The 18,824-nt window shown below is 41.0% G+C and overlaps 1 protein-coding gene across 5 annotated transcripts in view; it reads right to left on the bottom strand.

The window, feature by feature from the left end:
- Positions 1-18,824, bottom strand: part of CDH20 (cadherin 20) — a 278,191-nt gene that overhangs the window by 132,169 nt on the left and 127,198 nt on the right. The window contains exon 2 of one of the 5 annotated variants that reach the window (XM_053248507.1): positions 7,358-7,512. The exons of the other annotated variants lie outside the window; for them this stretch is intronic. The gene's annotated coding sequence lies outside the window, so the exon portion shown is untranslated. The remainder of the gene's footprint in view (positions 1-7,357; positions 7,513-18,824) is intronic. 5 annotated transcript variants of the gene reach the window in all.

The raw sequence follows: 18,824 nt of genomic DNA, 5'->3' as shown, positions 1-18,824 counted from the left end.
TGGTTTTTTTTGGCAACTTCAAACACTCAGTAAACCCATGGTAAAGCCTGCTGTGGGAAAAATGCCCTGGTGTTAAGTTACTGCAGTGTAAATGTAAACATTCAGTAAATTGCCATTGAAATCATCATGTTTAGTGGTATGTTACCACTTTCCCTTATTTCTGAACAGCAGAAGTTATAAAATTTTCCTCGACTTTGACAGGATTTATACAGAGGACTAGCATACAAAGTAGTTTCATGCACACTAATATAGGTTAGTACTAGGAAAATGGCCCTCTGTATTACTCAGTGTCTCATGAGGATCATATGGTGGTTGAAGTTTCAATTTAAACGCCATATGGAATAGAAGTTTTCATTTTTCCTGCCTTGTACACCAAAGAACTGCCACCCTGAGGCAAACAGTTATGTAATCCACTGAGTTGGAATAAACTAATGTGACTGAACACAGTTCTAGTTATGATGCTCACATTTTATCAGGAGTTGGAACTGGTGTGCCTTAACCATGTCAGGTTGTGGGTTTTGACAAATTTTGCCTTTGGCCCAGTTTAATTGTTAATGCAGCAGTGGGAGACACACATATAAAACTCTCCTTGCATGGTCCAGAGCTTTAGAACCTGTGGAAGGTTGGATCACACAGGGTCCTGCAGTCCTGTGTTATGTTCTGTGCCATAGCCATCTTTCCCAAGTAGTTGCCGACACTGTTGTGGCAATAATGCTTAGCATTGACATGGTACTTTAAAAAAATGTTCAAAATGCTTGAAATATATGATCTCCCTGGCCTTTAAAACAGTCCTGTATTGTGAGTACTATTATTTCTGTATTGTATATAGCAGCTGAGGCTGAGAAAACATTGACTTCCTTTAGGCCACCTAGTGAGTTTGTGGTTGAGATGAGATGTGCAGTGTGAGGGCTCCCTGGCTCACAGCTCAGTCTCTGACATGCTATTCTACACTTGCTACTTTTTTGTGCTGGATTTTGGCAACCTGGATGTAGGTAAGTAATAATGTGATTAGGGTGACCTTTTGATCTGGACTTCTACATATTACCTGCATCTGGTAACAAAAACAAGAGGGGAACCTTTGAAGTCTCACCTTGTAATAGGCCCAACACATTTCAGATAAAATCCTTAAAATAAAAGGCTAGGGGACATCACACAAAGCCAGGATCAGAGATGCTCTTACCCCTGGACTTCTGGGTGGAAGTCCAGGGCCTCCACAACCCCTGGGGTGTGTGTGTGTCCAAATCTTCTTTAGTCTTTAATCCACGCTGCACTGCCGGCCCATGCTACACCGGGAGGCCGAGCATGACTGTGACCTGTGCCGGGTGTAACCTCTGCTTTAGACACAGAGTGGGGGAAGAAATATGTGGGGCCTAACTTGCAGGGGGTGGTGTGGTGGATCCAAAGGCTTTTAGGTCCAGGCTTCAAAATTTCCTAGGTGTACCTCTGGCCAGGAGTCAATCCTGGCTCTTAATTACATCTGAACTGGGCCATTCTGTTTGAGGTGGTTTGAAGTGCCCTGAATATTTTTTGTGATTGTCTGATCTGTAATGAGACATTTATATACACAGGTTATTTAATAGCCCTTTATACATACACACACCTACTGGATTCTTTTGTCAGACTCCCTTAAATCATCCTAAACTTGCATGTATTAACAATGCTTGTCTGAATCTTTAAATCTGAATTTTGAGCAATCAAGTGAGTGCATAGATGAGTAAGCCTTTAGTGACTAACTCCTGTGCATCCCACTGTTTTTGTAGTCAAATGAGGCTTGGTCCCTTGACTGACATCTTTGTTTGACTATTATTAACTATCGCCAGCATGGTGTAGTGGTTAGAGTACTGGACTAGGACTGGGGAGACCCAAGTTCATATCCCCATTCAGCCATGATACTTGCTGGGTGACTCTGGACCAGTCACTTCTCTCTCAGCCTAAGCTACTTAAGTATGTAGTACACCGCTCGGGGCTCCTTGGAGGAAGAGTGGGGTATAAAATGTATAAATAAATAAATAAATAAATAAATAAGTAAGTAAATAAAAAGGTACAATTAATGACGAGGGCTGACATACAGAGGAAAATTTCTCAAAGCAGTCTGAGTGAAATTAAAAGGGTATCGCCTAACGTGTCCTTTTAATTTTGATGGGATTACTTTGAGAAAATTTCCTCAGTATGTCAGCCACTATTGGTGGCTGCTTCCCAGCTCTGAAATTCTCTCATTCCCAAAGTCTAACCCTGAAAATCTACCAGTTAAACATACCACCTATATTAGGCAACAGCGATATAGGAAGGTGCTGAAAGGCATCGTCTCATAGAGGCAATGGTAAACCCCTCCTGTATTCTAACAAAAAAACCCACAGGGCTCTGTGGTCACCAGGAGTTGACACCGACTCGACGGCACAACTTTACCTTTAAGCATACATACACAACTTTTTTTAAAAGTTCAGTTGCAAGTTATGTGTATATTTTAATCAAGTTTTAATAGTTATATATTTAATGTTACAAGTGCTGAATGGGACTGTATGGGAATTAACACAAAGAATGTATTATGAACTAAAAAGAGTTATCAAGAAGTAAAACTTTTTTCTTCACTGTTTTATATTTATTCAGTATTTCAAGACAAGACTGGTGTCTACCATTTAATTAGCATAGCAGGGCTCCATTGAGCCCTTGTAATTTGCTTCTTTCTTCAAAGAAATACACACATTGTTATATATCCCGATTTTATTTCGCTATGAGGCATATTTCAGAAGAACAGGCATACTTCCATATGCAGTACCATATCAATCTGATTATATACTTCATAATAAGGCATGACCCAAGATAAAATGACACTCCAATATTTATTTAGAGGGACAACTTTGATGTTAAGTGAGCTGAAGAATTCTTTAACACAAAAGAAAAGACAAAGTATTTCTGTTTCATTGCAATCTAAATATACAGTGGAAGTCAATCCGCTGTATAAGTAGTGTTGCACAACATAATCCAGGTGGGCTCTTCCGGTGTCTAGTCTCAGTAAAGGAAAGTTGTGCAAGCACATCACCCTACCCTTGTGCAACTCTCACACATGGTGTCAGTGGGCGTTCTACATGAGAATTTATGGTTTTGAACAAGGTATTTTTTAAAAGCATGTGCCCTCTTCTGAACATACAAGGATGACCTGTACCTAGATAGAGGATTCTACATATGGCTTGCTTTTGGGGATGTAGTCTCCTTATCCAAAAGAAGGATACTGCGTGTAGTGGGGCACTGGCACCAACACCTGTGTGAGAGCTAATTCTTCACACTCCTTTCTCTGCCCAAAGAAGTGAAGGGTGCTGTCAGAATGAACACCACTCTTTGGCAGAGAAGCTGTACCATATTCATAAACCACATTCATGTACCTGCCACTGCTTTAGATTTGATTCATGGTATCTGAAGTTCAAGGCTCCTTCCCATGTTATCTCAGTAGTATGGTAGTTGCTGCAGTGATTGTTTTTACATTGTTGCAGTAATAACAAAATATCCAAGTCACAAGGGAAAAGTCCACATTGTGACTCCTTTCTCCACTAACATCTGGGTGAAGCAACAGTGGTGTGAGGAGTCGTTACATTTTTAGGCTCCTTCCATGTCACCTACACCACTCAACCTTAACAGAGTGGTGCAAGAGGGGCTCATGCTGCTGTGGCTCCTGTGCCAACTCAGGTAACATCTTAAGGGGCAGTCACTCTATAAATTGACTTTTTGATGTCATTATGTGACTCAGAAATGTAATTTTAAGTAAGTTTTAGGCTGAGTAAAGTTTGCATAAGAAACAACATGCTCCTGGGAGGAGCCTTGAGCTATAAGTCTTATCTAAATCTAAATTAAAAAATTAGATTAATAGATTTAAAAATAATAGCCTTAATTGGAGATGTAGGAAACCACTCCATAAAACTTTATTTGGGGCGGAAATGTGTTCCTCTCTCATAGCCTGCTAAATTTAAAATAATGAAATGTTCTAGGGGCTTAAAGAAAAGCTCACATAAGCATAAGATAAATTTACTTAATTTTCATACTGTTACCACTGCTCTTAATACTTCCATAATTCTTTATAATGTAAATGTTTAGATCTGAAGGAATCCCTCCTCCTTATGTTCCCTCTCTTGCATTATGATCTTCAAAGAAGGTCCTGCTTACAGTCCCCTCAGTCTTGGAGGGATAAACAAGAGTGGTTAGACCTTGGGTGTTCTTTGTGGTGATGCCTTATCTCTGGAATGCTTTGTGACCACAGTGGGGACCAAGGCAAGACAAGGGGGAGGAAAGATGAGACTTGACAACTACTTGGACTGCAATAGCCATAGCTTTATTGATCACTGTTTACAAGTCTTGGCATGGGCTATCAAGCGTCTGATAGCCCAACTGCTGCCAATAGTATCTCCAGCCCATCTGCTGGGGAATCTAGGGAGGAAGGCTAGCTTAGGGCAAGCAACATGCATACTGTTTTTCCTGCCTTCACTCCCCAACTACCGGTGTGTCTAAAGAATTAATCCCTGACTTGAGCTGTACTCATGAATCACTAGTCCCAAGACTCCTGCCTGAAACCTTGGAGAAGCCACTGTCAGTCAGTGAAGACAATATTGAGCTAGGTGGACCAATGGTATGACTTGGTATAAGGCAGTTTCTAAGGTCCCTTATGCCCCTCCTCCCACCACCACTAATGGAGACTTGCAAAGAGCCCATCTTTGCTGTCCCCCAAACAATGGAACTCTTTCCCTAGAGAAGGGCACCTGGATGACTTCCTTGCAATTACCCAAAGATTAGCCAATAAGTAAGTAACCTTTTAATATTATTTACTTAAAAAGGATAGTCAAGTAACCAGATAAAAGTCTGGTGGCTCTATATGTTTTAGATATACAGAAGAACAGGCGTGGTGTGGTGGTTAGAATGCTGGACTAGGACCGGGTAGACCTGAGTTCAAATCCCCATTCAGCCATGATACTAGCTGGGTGACTCTGGGCCAGTCACTTCTCTCTCAGCCTAACCTACTTCACAGGGTTGTTGTGAGGAGAAACTTAAGTATGTAGTACACTGCTCTGGGCTCCATATAAAAAATGTTTTTTTTAAAAAATATATATATATATTGCGCTGATGGGCCAAAACCAACCATAATTTGGTGTGTGTGGGGGGCCAAAGTCTAGTTTAAAATCAATTAATTTTAAATAATTAAGTTTTCAATATTCAAATATAATTTAATAATAATTAATTAATTTTTTATTTAATTTATATTTTATAGCTAGGAGAGGGTGAGGGGAAAGAGCAACAGATGCGGTGGCAAGGTGGAGTGCTGCTGTGAGACCGGGGTGGATGCGCCACCACCTCTTTGCTGCTATCACTCCACCAGCTCCTGATTCCCTTTGCTGCCATCAGGGCCTGGAGCCTGCTGGGAATGAGGGTGTGTGGTGGAGCCCTGATGAGCGGGTGGGTGTGGGGTGGCAGGAGTTGTGGCAAGGCACCCCTGTGGGGTCAGGGGCATGGGCACTGCTGCCATGCACCACCTGCCGCCTCCCTGCTACCACTCATTCTTGCTCCTGAGCCCCTCTGCTGCTGTCAGGGCCAGGAGCTGGCCCTGGTGAATGAGCAGGCAGGGGAGAGGTGGTGAGGTGGTGCACTGCTGTGGGACCAGGGGTGGGTGCGCCACCAACTCTTCCCCTGGCTCCTGAGCTGCTCTGCTGCTGTCAAGGCTGGGAGACTGCTGGGAATGAGACTATCCTGCTGGGAATGATACTAGTATATACATAATATCATCCCAATTCCTTGCATGCAAATGATATTATTTCATACTTTGTCCTTATCCACCCCCAGCACAGTATCCATCCAGTGGTTGTTGCTGGTGTCTACCTTATGTTTCTTTTTAGATTGTGAGGTAATTTTGAAACAGGGAACCACCTTATTTATTACTTATTATGTGCTACTGTAAACTCCATTGAGAACCTTTGTTGAAAAGCAGTATAGAAATATTTGTAGTAGAGGTTGCAGTAGCATTTCTGAACACAAAGGACATTACTAAGTAATAACTGATAATCATGTAATGCTGCCAATATTTCCATTGCCCCTTCAAATTCCTCGGGTTGTTGAAGTAGATTGTGTATCCTCTTTTAACCTGCTTGCTATTATATCTAGTATGTACTGTGAGGTATGTTTGTAATGGGCTGTGTTTGCTGGCAGAAGGAGTGTTGTGCTGACACAAGAACCCCTTCCATAAGTGCAAGTCTCTTTCTGTTGATGGAACAAGCTTCTGACAATGGAACACCACTTTGCCAAGGATTTGATGCCACCACCCAATCTCATTTTAAATTATTTATATTTATATTGTGTTTTATTTTTATGTTGATAACATTTGATCTACTGCAGGGATATTTCAACTGAATGTTGAATTTAATGCTGGAATTTAAATATAATTAAATCAATACAGATATCTTTAAAAAATTCAAACAGTTTATATATGACATAGACATATCTAATTCGATTCTTATATAGCCTGCATAGCATAGTAGGAGGTATATGTACGACACAGTAATTGATTCCTCTTCTAATTGACTCAAACTCCTCCATCTGCAATATGTGAACTAAAACTGTGGAAAACACACAGGCTGACAAATAAAATAACTGAATAAATAGTGTCAATTACTCAAATCTTTAAATTTCAGATTAATGTGATCATAAAACAAGAGTTCAAGATACTGTTGAAACTAGAATCCACATTTACCTTCTCAGACTGTAATGGTAACTGCTGGCTCTATTGGTTTATAGTTTCTATAGAGCTAAGTTTGGGCACACTATTATTACACTAATGTATATCTTATGAAAATAATCTGGTAGTATTGTCTGTTTTAAATATACAGCAGAACATATTACTATCCCAATTTCTTTTTTACACATATGACACTCTTGTATTTATGACACTTTTTTGTATTTTGCATATTATTTCTGAGCTCAAAGGACATTATATCAACTGATAATTGACAACCAAGCAACACTGAAAATATTTCCATCCCCCCATTCCATTTTTTCCATGAGAAAAGGAATAGGATTTTTAAAAAAATCCTCTTGTCCCAAAGTCCAGAAATTTTACACTTCTATTCTTAAGCCCTTTAAATGAGTTAAGATTGCAATCTTATGCAATTCAGTCCCAATGACTACAGTAAGAGTTACTTCTGAGTAAACGTACTTAGGATCAAGCTGGATGAAACAGACTTTAAAAGCCCTATTTCTGCATTTGGATCTTATAAATGTCAATAATACATTTATTTCTGAATGACTGAAAGGATTTTAGCAAATTGTCTGCTGGAAAAGGAGAGATTCAGAAGATGTGCATACAAAAAATTGCATTGCATCATACCTTTCTGTTTCTTTTACTGATGTCACTATGTTGGCCTTTTCTCTGTGCTCCTGTCACTTATTGCTTCAACTAGGGTTATTTTAAGTAGATACTTCATTCGACAGCTTATCTGACAGGAACTTCAGCACTTCTTTCTTTTTATCATCACACCATAGCTTCAGAAAGAGAGAGAGAGCAAGAGAGAGCGCGAGAGAGAGAGAGAGAGAGAGATTCGTTTGTAATTTAAGAGTCCATCAACTTTCAGGCAGGAAGCATCATCTTAAACCTACAAGAGAATTCTTAATCTGAAGCTTTTGCCTCCCTTTCCACTGAAGCCATAGATACTGAATGAATACAGCAGTCCATGAGGCAAGGTATACAGAAGCCATTCATGAGGAAGATGCTGATGGAACACAAGCCACTTGGATGGATGGTGAGAACAATAGGATACCATTTTATGCTAAGAGGATCAGAAATGAATAATGCATGTATGGGGTTAACGGTCACCCTGTTTTGATGAAAACAGGATGTCCCTATCATTTTTTAATTCAAGCCTGCAATGCCAGTTAAAATAATTTGTAACAATATATACATAGCTCATGATGCGAAAGCACTTGCAAACTTTGATGTGAAAACTAAGCAGAAGTTAGGTTTGCATTCAGTAAAACAGAAAATAGTTCATGCAATAGAGGTGACCAGATGCTACAAAGGGAAGCATTCCTGCACCTTTCATAGTAGTGCAAAAGAGAGAATTTCAGCTCATGAAGCTTATCTCACTCCTTTTTGAGAAGCTGTGCATGTAAAAAATTCATCGTCTCCACTACTGAAAAAACAAGCCCAGCCCTCTGCTGCTTCTGGCCAATCTATTCATGCTTTGATGTGAAAACTAAGCAGAAGTTAGGTCTACACACATAACACACAATCTGAATCTGAAACTGTGGCTGGCTGCTACATCCTCTAAATTCCATGCTTGTCCAGCTCGTCCACTTCACAAAAAGTTGCATCTCAGTTGCACTGCCCTTTCAAAGTATTGTTAATTAAGTAATGCTTCCTGAAAAATATCTCATTAAGAGCAGTGTGGAGCCAGTTTATTAAGTTCTCCTCAGGGTCTGAAAGCTTAAGCAAATTGGTTGCTAAATGCAGTATCAACTTATTTCGGCTGGGTTCCTTCTTGCATTTTTGGAAGTGGTTCATAACATTCTTTGCTTTTCTGCCTAGCCAAAACCTTTTTTTTAAATTTTGGACCACTAGACTGAGAAATTGTCAGAGGGTGGATAGATCCTGGTGATTTCTCATGGAACTAAGCTTGTTTGCAGGAACAAAGGGCAGACTATACTAAGCATAATGTAAAACACTGTACAGTTTTTAAACATGTGCAGTTTATCCTCCCAAAGGCATAAGGCTGCAAGGCTTTTCATTCTAAACAAGATGACTGATCGAAGTTTTACTTGTCACTTCAACCGCTTTTGGAGGAGGTCACTGTTTCCTAGAAAGGTAGATTCTGTTTGTTAGTTTTCAATTCACATCACTGCTTTCTCTTTGAAATGTATGTTATTAGCACAATGGGGGTCTGCTGCTTGTATGTCATGAACTTAACTTTGATAGCTCTTCCTAAAAACCGTTTTTGGGATGTCATATGGCTAAAACAATTGTCAAACTAGTTAAGGGGGGAGAGTCAGGAAATTCATGCAGAAACAAAACAAACCAAGAATTTAAAGTGATTTCACTGGAAAAGTTCTCTCCCCTATTTTGGTCAGGAGCTGAGAATAAAGAAAAAAGGGAAAAAAGCGAAAAGCTACCCTTGTCATCACACTTTTAAAAGCGCTCGCATGCCAATTTAAAAAGAACCGCAACTAGTTAAGGGCGGGGGGAGAGTCAGGAAATTCATGCAGAAACAGAACAAACCAAGAATTTAAAGTGATTTCATTGGAAAAGTTCTCTCCCCTATTTTGGTCAGGAGCTGAGAATAAAGAAAAAAGGAAAAAGCTACCCTTGTCATCACACTTTTAAAAGCACTCGCATGCCAATTTAAAAAGAACTGCAACTTCAGCAATTTCTTAAATAACCTGTTCCTTTCTTCATAATCATCCAATATATTTCCTTCACCTTTTCACTATTTCAAGGCTTTTTAATAAAGTAAAATACTTGGGATTTGCCAAAATTATATTTTAGAAAGCTTCTCAGAAATATATTATCCTTACATGCCTCTTTAAAAAGGCTGAATTAATGTGGATTTTTGATTTGCGGAAAAAGAGGTGGAAAGTCTTAACTTGTACCCTGCCTCCAAACACATTTTTTCATCTATTCACACTTTCAAATTAATCTTACAGTAACCTTTATCAGTAATGAAAGATTGACTAATATAGCTCTAAATCACATATAAAATCACTATAGTGATCTACTGAAGTAAATACATAAACAGGTTCCACTCTCTTCTCACCATTTCACAATTTCTGCTAACTTCTTCAGTTTTACATCTCATTTGATAGTTTATATTATTTTCTTTGTTAGGTTCTGCTCTCTCTCTCTCTCTCTCTCTCTCTCTCTCTCTCTCTCTCTCTCTTTCTTCCCCATTAGGAGTCGAATGGGCTGGTTCTTTAGCCAATATGTCGACACAAGCCTGAATACACATGTAGAAAAGCAGCTTCTCCTTTTGTTTGGGTCCTGTATGGGTGAGTGTCCTTCCACACCAGTAGGCAATGGCTTCCCTCACAGTGGGAACTTTCTAATAATTGCCAGAACAAATTAAACTGTAGCTTATCTCTTCCCTTCCCCTTTCAGCTGGAAAATGGAAGGAACTAAAGAACAAGACCAATTTTAACTGGTGACAATATAGCGTAGAAATAGATTGGATACAGCCAGTGCAGAGTCATGTCATGGACATGCTGCTTTTCATGGGTGAAATGATATTGCATCATGAACACTTTGAAACAGTCTTCCCAATCTGATGAAGAATGTTGAAGTGTTCTTGTAGGTTAACCAAAAATCTGCCCATTCAGAATTGTGTAAGGCAGTAACAAAGAATATACTCTTATTTCATGCAGCATGTGACTGCACGCAGGGCACTCAAGGGCTTGACACATGCAAATATTTTATTCTGGAAGCATAACAACATAAAGGCCAAAGAGGGACAGAGCTAGATAACATAATTACATTAGAACTAGGGCCCACTTATGAGAAATATTAGGAATATATATAGACTTTGGGGTGGGTCTGGCAAAATCAGTGCTGCTATACTCCCACGAACAAAGATATTTGGTACTTCTGTAGAGGTTACTGATGAATTCTTTATTTCTCTTTTCGGTTCACATATTTAAATGCACAGTGAACACACTCTTCTCCACCCCACAAGGATAAACATTGGCATCATGTGAAGTTCTCCTAGAATTTTCTTTCCTGGTGTGTTTTCCTAGAACATTTTGCCAGCTCAAGATACAGCATTTACTCTTTTCTTGATAATGGCACTTCCTGGTCCTCTGGCTTAGGAGCTGAGCCATTGGTAGCCATAGTTACCGATGGACACCGTGTGGCAGGTAGGCACAGGGAATCGATTGGTCACTTTACAGGAGAGTGCGGGTGTTGGGTAGGTAGATTCAGGGATCAGTGTTTGGCTGGAAGGCCAGTTGGGTAAGGGGGGCGGGGTCAAGGAACAGCCTACGGCCCGTAAGGTTGGGAATGGCCCCCAATCAGGGGGTGGGCGCGACTCACCAGAGCTTTGATGGCTTGGGTTGGGGGGGGGGTGTCGGACCACCACCCCCTTGGCAGGGTGGAGCCCCATGGTGAGAGGAGGTCAGGACTTGGAGCCTGATCAAATCAGGACCCAGCCCTTTGCCCTGGTGTGGGGTGCCCTTCACTAGGAAGGGCCACCACGCGAGATGAGTACCCGCAATCTGGTTAATTGGGACCCCGTTGCAAGTTTCGTTACCTCTGTACAATAATAAAAGTGGGCCTTATTTACTCCAACTAAGCGTGTCCTGTCTTCATTGGGGGCCTGGGGGTACAATGGCAGGATCACATCTTTCTTTCTGCAAGGGATAAAGCATATCAGAGTTCTGCACTGCCATCCTCTCCAAATAGATCACACTGCTGCACTGGAAGAAACTGTTTGCATACTTGCAGAAAGATGAGATTGATAAGGGTTCCTCAGCTATGAATGAAGAGTTGCTTTTTCTAGTCATAATCATACAAATAAATAGTCCAGGACTTGAAAAATATATTCTTCTTTAAAGAGAACTGTGTATGTTTCTCTTGTAGTGGTATTATTGCAAGAATCAAAATGCCTTTAGATAAATCTTAGATATTGTCACATTTAGTGTGCTGTTCTGGTCTCAAAAAGAACATCATAGTGCTGGAAAAAGCTACAGAAAAGGGGGACTATTGTGATCAAGGGGCTGGAGACTCTCCCTTTCCTTATGAGGAATGGCAAAAAATGTTTGAGATGTTTAAGTTTGGAAAATAGTTGCTTAAGTGAAGGACACACATGACCTAGAGTTACAGAAGTGTTAGAATTGTGAGAATAAATACAGTAGAATCCTCTTTGTTCTCCCTCTCCTACAATATTAGAATGCAGGTTCACCAGATGGAATTATTTGGCAGTAGTTTGGCACAGACAGAAATGTATACCTTTTTTTGAAGAACTCTAACTTCTGGAATTCATCATCTCAATGTGGTGAGGAAGAGGACAGCTCTACCTTTAACTGTTAGTTATGACAGTCAAATGGCCTTCAACAGAAACTCAAAGGCAGTAAAGCTCTAAATACCAGTTGCTGGGGGGCATGGGAGTGTTATTGACTTTTTGCCCTGCTTGTGAACTTCAGGGGCATCTCACTGGTCATTGTTGAAACCGGATGCCAAAACAGATGAATCTTTAGCTTGATCCATCAGGACTCTGTTTACCTTTTCTCCTGGAACACTTTGAGAACACTATAGGAGTTTAAAGAGTTTGCTAAACTGAAGTATCATGGTCTACAGGTGAAACTCGGAAAATTAGAATATTGTGCAAAAGTCCATTAATTTCAGTAATGCAAATTAAAAGGTGAAACTGATATATGAGACAGATGCATTACATGCAAAGCGAGATAAGTCAAGCCTTAATTTGTTATAATTGTGATGATCATGGCGTACAGCTCATGAAAACCCCAAATCCACAATCTCAGAAAATTAGAATATTACATGGAACCAAGAAGACAAGGATTGTAGAATAGAACAATATCGGACCTCTGAAAAGTATACAGTGTACTGTGCTTGATTGGCCAGCAAACTTGCCTGACCTGACCCCATAGAGAATCTATGGGGCATTGCCAAGAGAAGGATGAGAGACATGAGACCAAACAATGCAGAATTGCTGAAGGCCACTAATGAAGCATCCTGGTCTTCCATAATACCTCATCAGTGCCACAGGCTGATAGCATCCATGCCACGCCGCATTGAGGCAGTAATTGCTGCAAAAGGGGCCCAAACCAAGTACTGAATACATATGCATGCTTATACTTTTCAGAGGTCCGATATTGTTCTATTCTTCAATCCTTGTCTTCTTGGTTCCATGTAATATTCTAATTTACTGAGATTGTGGATTGGGGGTTTTCATGAGCTGTACGCCATGATCATCACAATTATAACAAATTAAGGCTTGACTTATCTCGCTTTGCATGTAATGCGTCTGTCTCATATATCAGTTTCACCTTTTAATTTGCATTACTGAAATTAATGGACTTTTGCATGATATTCTAATTTTCCGAGTTTCACCTGTATGGTGCTGAAGTATCATGATGTATAGAGTGCTGTGTTGTGGTCTATAGTGTTCATAGCCTATCTTTTTGTAGCACTGGAATTGTGTAGAGGGCAGAGCAAACTGTCAAAGATGGTTATATTATTTCAGAAATGTTGTAGCACGTGGTATCTTTCAAAACAATTTTGTGAGTATAGTTCCTCTAATCCAGTGTTTCTCAACCTTTTTGGAGTCAAGGACCGCTAAATTCTTCGTGCAGAGTTTCAAGGACCACTACATTCTTCATGCGCAGTTTCCCGGACCAGCAGTTAGTAAAGGGGTTTCAAGTCTGTCTATCTATCTATCAGACTTCTATACTGTCCAAAACTTGCATCTCTGGGCAGTCTACAATTAAAATAATATAACCATTAAAATAATTAAATTTGGAATCTTTTGCAAACACGCAATATTAGGGGTTCTCAACCTTGGGTCCCTCAGTTAAACTCCCATAACCCCTAACCACAATGGCATTTGGCCATTATGGCTGGGGATTATGGGAATAGAAGTCCACCAATGTCTGGGTACCCAAGGTTGAGAACCCCTGAATCTAAAAGCCTGGGTCTCCAGTATGTCTTCAGTATGTGCAGGGTGGGGGTGGAGGTGGTTGTGATTACTCAATGGAGAGGGGATGTTGGGCCATTAGAAAAATTCAAAAGCTATATGGGGCCAATGAAAACAACACACAAGCAAGCTTTTGAATTCCCCAAAATGCTTCATCAGGCTGGATGTCAAGCAAAGCAAAAAGGAGGTGAGGAGAGGAGAGCTGGGCAAGTTCAGTAGAGCCGGAAATCTACAGTTTAACCCTCTCATGATGGAGGTGGAGTTTTAGCAGGAGTTGTGTAGTCACAGGGCCGGATCCAGACGACGTTAGTCACGACCACCCACTGAGATTAATTTAGTCATCTCTCATTTGTGTCAATGCTGCTTGGTCATGATCACCTGACTTAATCTGGATCCTGCTCTTAGATGTGCACTTTGTGAGGCGGACCTAATGAAACCCGTGCAGCTCCTCCAAAACTCCTTAAAAATGGTTACATGGCAGGTGCTGGGAATGGGGTTTTTTTTAACGGTGAAAGAAAATGTGAAGAAGAGCAGTGGGGACCTGGCATTAAAGGGAAGGGGGTGATTCTGAGATGGCGGAGGGCGTGGGGCGTTGTAGTGGTGGATGCCTCATTTTCCTTGCTGGGGAGACGAGGCACTGTTCAGGGTGGGTGAGGCAATGGTGCACGGACCGCACTCGGAAGGTCGCCTGGATCCAAGAGCTGCCGCCACTGTGCTTGCACACCAGAGTGTAGCAGGTGTTCCCCCATCCTCTCTCACAACACGTGCTTCTGTGCCCCCCTCCCAACTCCCCTGCGTGTGCCAATCACACCAGCCTGCCTTTGGGGCCACGCAGCTCATGTGGTCCCACATGCTGCCCGTGCATACCTGCGAGGTGAGCCAAGGCAGCCCTCCTCCCTCCCTCCTCTGCTTAGCCCTCACCGTGGCATGATCCTGGCCAGAGGTTGTCCCCCACACCCGGTGAGGTCATAAAGGGGACCGCCATCTTCCACCGGCGGTGCAGACCAGTGGGTTATAGGGGGCCGAGGGACCACAACACTCCACCAATGCAAGAGGGAAACAGCGTTTCCTCTCAAGGTGCCTTGGCCGCAACAGGCAGCTGGTTTTCAAATCGGTTTGGATCAGACACGAACCGTGCTGGGCATCAAATATCCAGGATCACTTCATTCCAGTGCCATTCAACCAATGACCCTTTTGCATTAACGCACAAAATGGTTAATTTGCCTCTTCCCCACACCCTGCCACCTCCCTCCGCCGCTTAGCCATCCTTGGTACGCATGCTTGCTTCCCCTCCCCCGAGGAAGGTCCACCTGGACTCCCTTTCTGCAAAGCCCGAGCCAAGGCGGCCCTCCTCCCTCCCTCCACCACTTAGCCCTCACCACGGCATGATCCCGGCCAGAGGTTCCACCCCCGGCGAGGTCACAAAGGGAACCGCCATCTTCCATCGGCGGTGCAGACCAGGGGGTTACAGGGGGCAGAGGGACCACAACACCCCACCGATGCAAGAGGGAAACAGCATTCCCTCTCAAGGCGCCTCGACCACAACAGGCAGCTGGGTTTCAATCAATCAACCTTTGGCTGCAAACAATGAGCATGCAAGAACCAGCAGCCCTTCAAGTGGCACCCACTGCCATACATTTTCCTCCATGCCCCTGCACCGCATACAGTTTGAAGCTGTAAAGATAGGGAATAAGATAGCTGTAGGAAGATCTCAGCAGCACGTGGATGCAAGGCACAAGAAGGTGATACTCTTCCTCTTCCGTGCCATGTGCAAAACTGAGGAAGTGAGTGCCTTGATTATAGTTGTTGGGGGGGGGGGTTTGACTCCCAGTCAGGGACCGGCACTCAACCCTTTGGGGACTGGCAGCGGTCCAGGGACCGGTGATTGAGAAACACTGCTCTAATCCATAAGTCAGTTAAGATTGGCTTACTTCTGCTTGTGCAACAAATGTTTCTATTTGGTGTGGAATAGCCTATGTGGTATGGAATTAAGTATAAATAAGAGGTATTTTTTGGACATAGAATGGTGAGTGTTGGGTAACCAGAATTAATCACTTCTCAAAGAACTATATTAGAGGGATATAATGTTCAGCACGAACAGGTCATCTTTTCCCAAGAAATGCAGTGAGTCTGAAGAGCTTAATATCACACATTTATATTAAAATACATGGAAAGGAAAAACAGACCTAGGAACATAGGAAACTGCCATATACTGAGTCAGACCATTGGTCTATCTAGCTCAGTATTGTCTTCACAGACTGGCAGCGGCTTCTCCAAGGTTTCAGGCAAGAATCTCTCTCAGCCCTATCTTGGAGAAGCCAGGGAGGGAACTTGAAACCTTCTGCTCTTCCCAGAGCGGCTTCATCCCGTGAGGGGAATATCTTGCCGTGCTCACACATCAAGTCTCCTATTCATATGCAACCAGGGCAGACCCTGCTTAGCTAAGGGAACAAGTCATGGTTGCTACCACAAGACCAGCTCTCCTCTCCTTAGACCTAATTCATTATTTTTTATGGAATTGCTGTAAGCATTCATTTGCCTCTCTCTAAAGATATATTAAAAATATAGAATATGAAGAAACAAATAACATTGTTGAGCCAGAATTAATTAAGATCTAATTACTCTATTGTGAACTGTTCTTGGAACCTTTTATAGAAAATACAGCATGTTTCAGAGCTTTCTCCATGCTCTTTATTATTTTTTATTGCAAGTAGAAAACTAGGGCTACAATCAAAAGTTTGCTGTTCTCCCTGCTGAAATTAATGGCACTGAAGTTAGTTGTATGATTAACTTAAATCCCATGATTTTTCATGGGACTTAAGCATAAGTAACCTTTTATAATCTTTTTGATTTGAAGCAGCCCTAGAACTCAACTAGCCCTTCCGTGCCTACACTCAGCATGGTCATGCTAAGTAATTATTAGGGACAGAGTGCCCAAGCATGTATTGGCCTGGGAAACAGGATTGATTGATTTATCAATAGTGGCTGGAGATAATTTTTATTTTATTTATTTAACATATTTTTATACCAAAAATATACATCCAAAACTTATGCCTCTTAGTGGTTTACAACAAAGCAAACAACAGAAAAAGTTAAAACATTAGTTAAAATAAATAACAGAAGAATTAAAACATTAGTTAAAACAAAATAAATGATAGAGAAAAAGTTAAAACATTACCACAATTAAAAATTTTACAACAATATTTTAATACAATGTTAAAAGTATTAAAACAATATTTAATTAAAAGTCTGGGTGAATAGATACGTCTTTAAAGACTAGCAGGAGACATTTTGTACAGTAGGAACTAGGTTTTTGTGTAGTTGGGAAAATGGGGGTTTAATAAAGAATAGATGAGGAAATATTAGAAAAATAGCATGATTACTGTTCCTTTTCAGTAATCATAAGTTTATATTGATATCATGGAGACTTACTACTTGAGTAGTTAAACACGTTCGCTGAATTCTATATAAAGACAGTATATGTAGATAATAAGGTTAGAGGTGAGACTTCTAAAGCTTTGTTCTTAGCACTGCCTCTTCTGTCCACTAGAAGCATGATGAGTTGTTAATTGGTCTGTCTTGGTCAGTCAGAGTAAGTTAGAACTGTTCTATTGTTGAAGGCTAGTGCCTGTTGGGGTATGTTATTCTATGTCTCTCTCAGTATGTGGTGTTTTAGTTTCTTAATAAACCTTAAAAAACAACAACACACAACCTAGTGTCTTCAGATAATCTCTTGGGCTAAACTTCTTTACCATCAGAGCATACCCTGATGTGTGCAACAAGGCACCTTTTTAAAGTGGTGCTTCTCTTTATTGTGCAGTGGAAGAGCATCTGTCCCTATACACCCCCAGCACAGCATCCCTCCAGTGGCTGTTGCTGGTGTCTATTTTATGTTTCTTTTTAGATTGTGAGCCCTGTGGGGACAGGGATCCATCTTTATTTCTTTCTTTATGTAAACCCTTATGGAAAATTTTTGCTGAAAAGCAGTATATAAATATTCATCAAAGTAGTAGTAGTAGTAGTAGTAGTGGTAGTAGTAAGAAACAATAGATGGACTTATATATTAATATGTGTTGATGATTTGATTGTCAAAACAGAGAAGATAGTGATGAAATTGTAAAGCATTTAAAAAAACAAATAGAACTGAGTAACATTTCCTATTATCTTGGAATACAAATAGAAAGAACAAAATGGAGGTTATCTTCTTAATCAGAAACAAAACTAAAAGACTTGTGAGACTCTCTAGGTCTTACGGATGCCAAGGAAGTCAGCACTCTAATGGAAGCTAACTTCTTGAAGCAAGATGCAAACAGCGAGCTTCTTCCAGACAATGAGCAATATAGGAAAGCAATGGGAAACTTCTATATATTGCCACAGTAACAAGACCAGACACTGCAGGAGCTGTGGGAATTTTAAGCAGGAAAGTGAATGCACTTACCAAAAATGACTGGATTGCAATTACAATACTGGTAGGTACCTTAAAAGGTACAACTCATCTAAAGCTGAGGTTGCCAGCAAGTATTAATCCTAGCCTAGTGGGTTATGTGGATGCAGACTGGGCAGAAGTCAGAACAGATCATAAATCCACAAGTGGATACCTGTTCTTTTATGAAGGTGGAATGATTAATTGGTGCAGTTGGAAGCAAAGCATTGTTGCTCTTTCCTCTACGGAAGAATATGTGTCAGCCACTCAGGCTTACCAGGAAATGGCATGGATACATAAATTGTTGCAAGACTTTGGAGCTGATGAACCAAACTGAATTGTTTGAGGACAATCAAGGTTGTATTTCACTTTCACAAATGAAGAAGACAAAATCCAGAATAAAATACCATTATGTCCATGATGTACATGAAAAGGGTTTTATGGAGTTAAAATACTGTCCAACAGAAAATATGATTGCTGATGGACTCACAAAGCCATTGCCAAGAGATCATTTTCTAGTATTGCAAGAGATGATGGGAGTTGTCACTGGTGGATTAAAGGAGAAGCAGTAGAGGCGGCTGCCTACGGAGGCAAAATTCCCCAGGCAGCAAATTTTAGAAACATAAATAAGAATCAGTGTGCCTGAGTGTCTGAGATTTGTGTGTGTGTGTAGAATGCACACAGGGATGGGGTGGACGGACAGGATGGTGGTGACATGAAAACTAGTTGAGACTGGT

This window comes from Hemicordylus capensis, chromosome 4 (assembly GCF_027244095.1).
Source record: "Hemicordylus capensis ecotype Gifberg chromosome 4, rHemCap1.1.pri, whole genome shotgun sequence".
Taxonomy (NCBI): Eukaryota; Metazoa; Chordata; class Lepidosauria; order Squamata; family Cordylidae; genus Hemicordylus; species Hemicordylus capensis.
The sequence above is the reverse complement of the archived record's forward strand: the minus strand, read 5'-3'. Positions and strand labels throughout refer to the sequence as shown.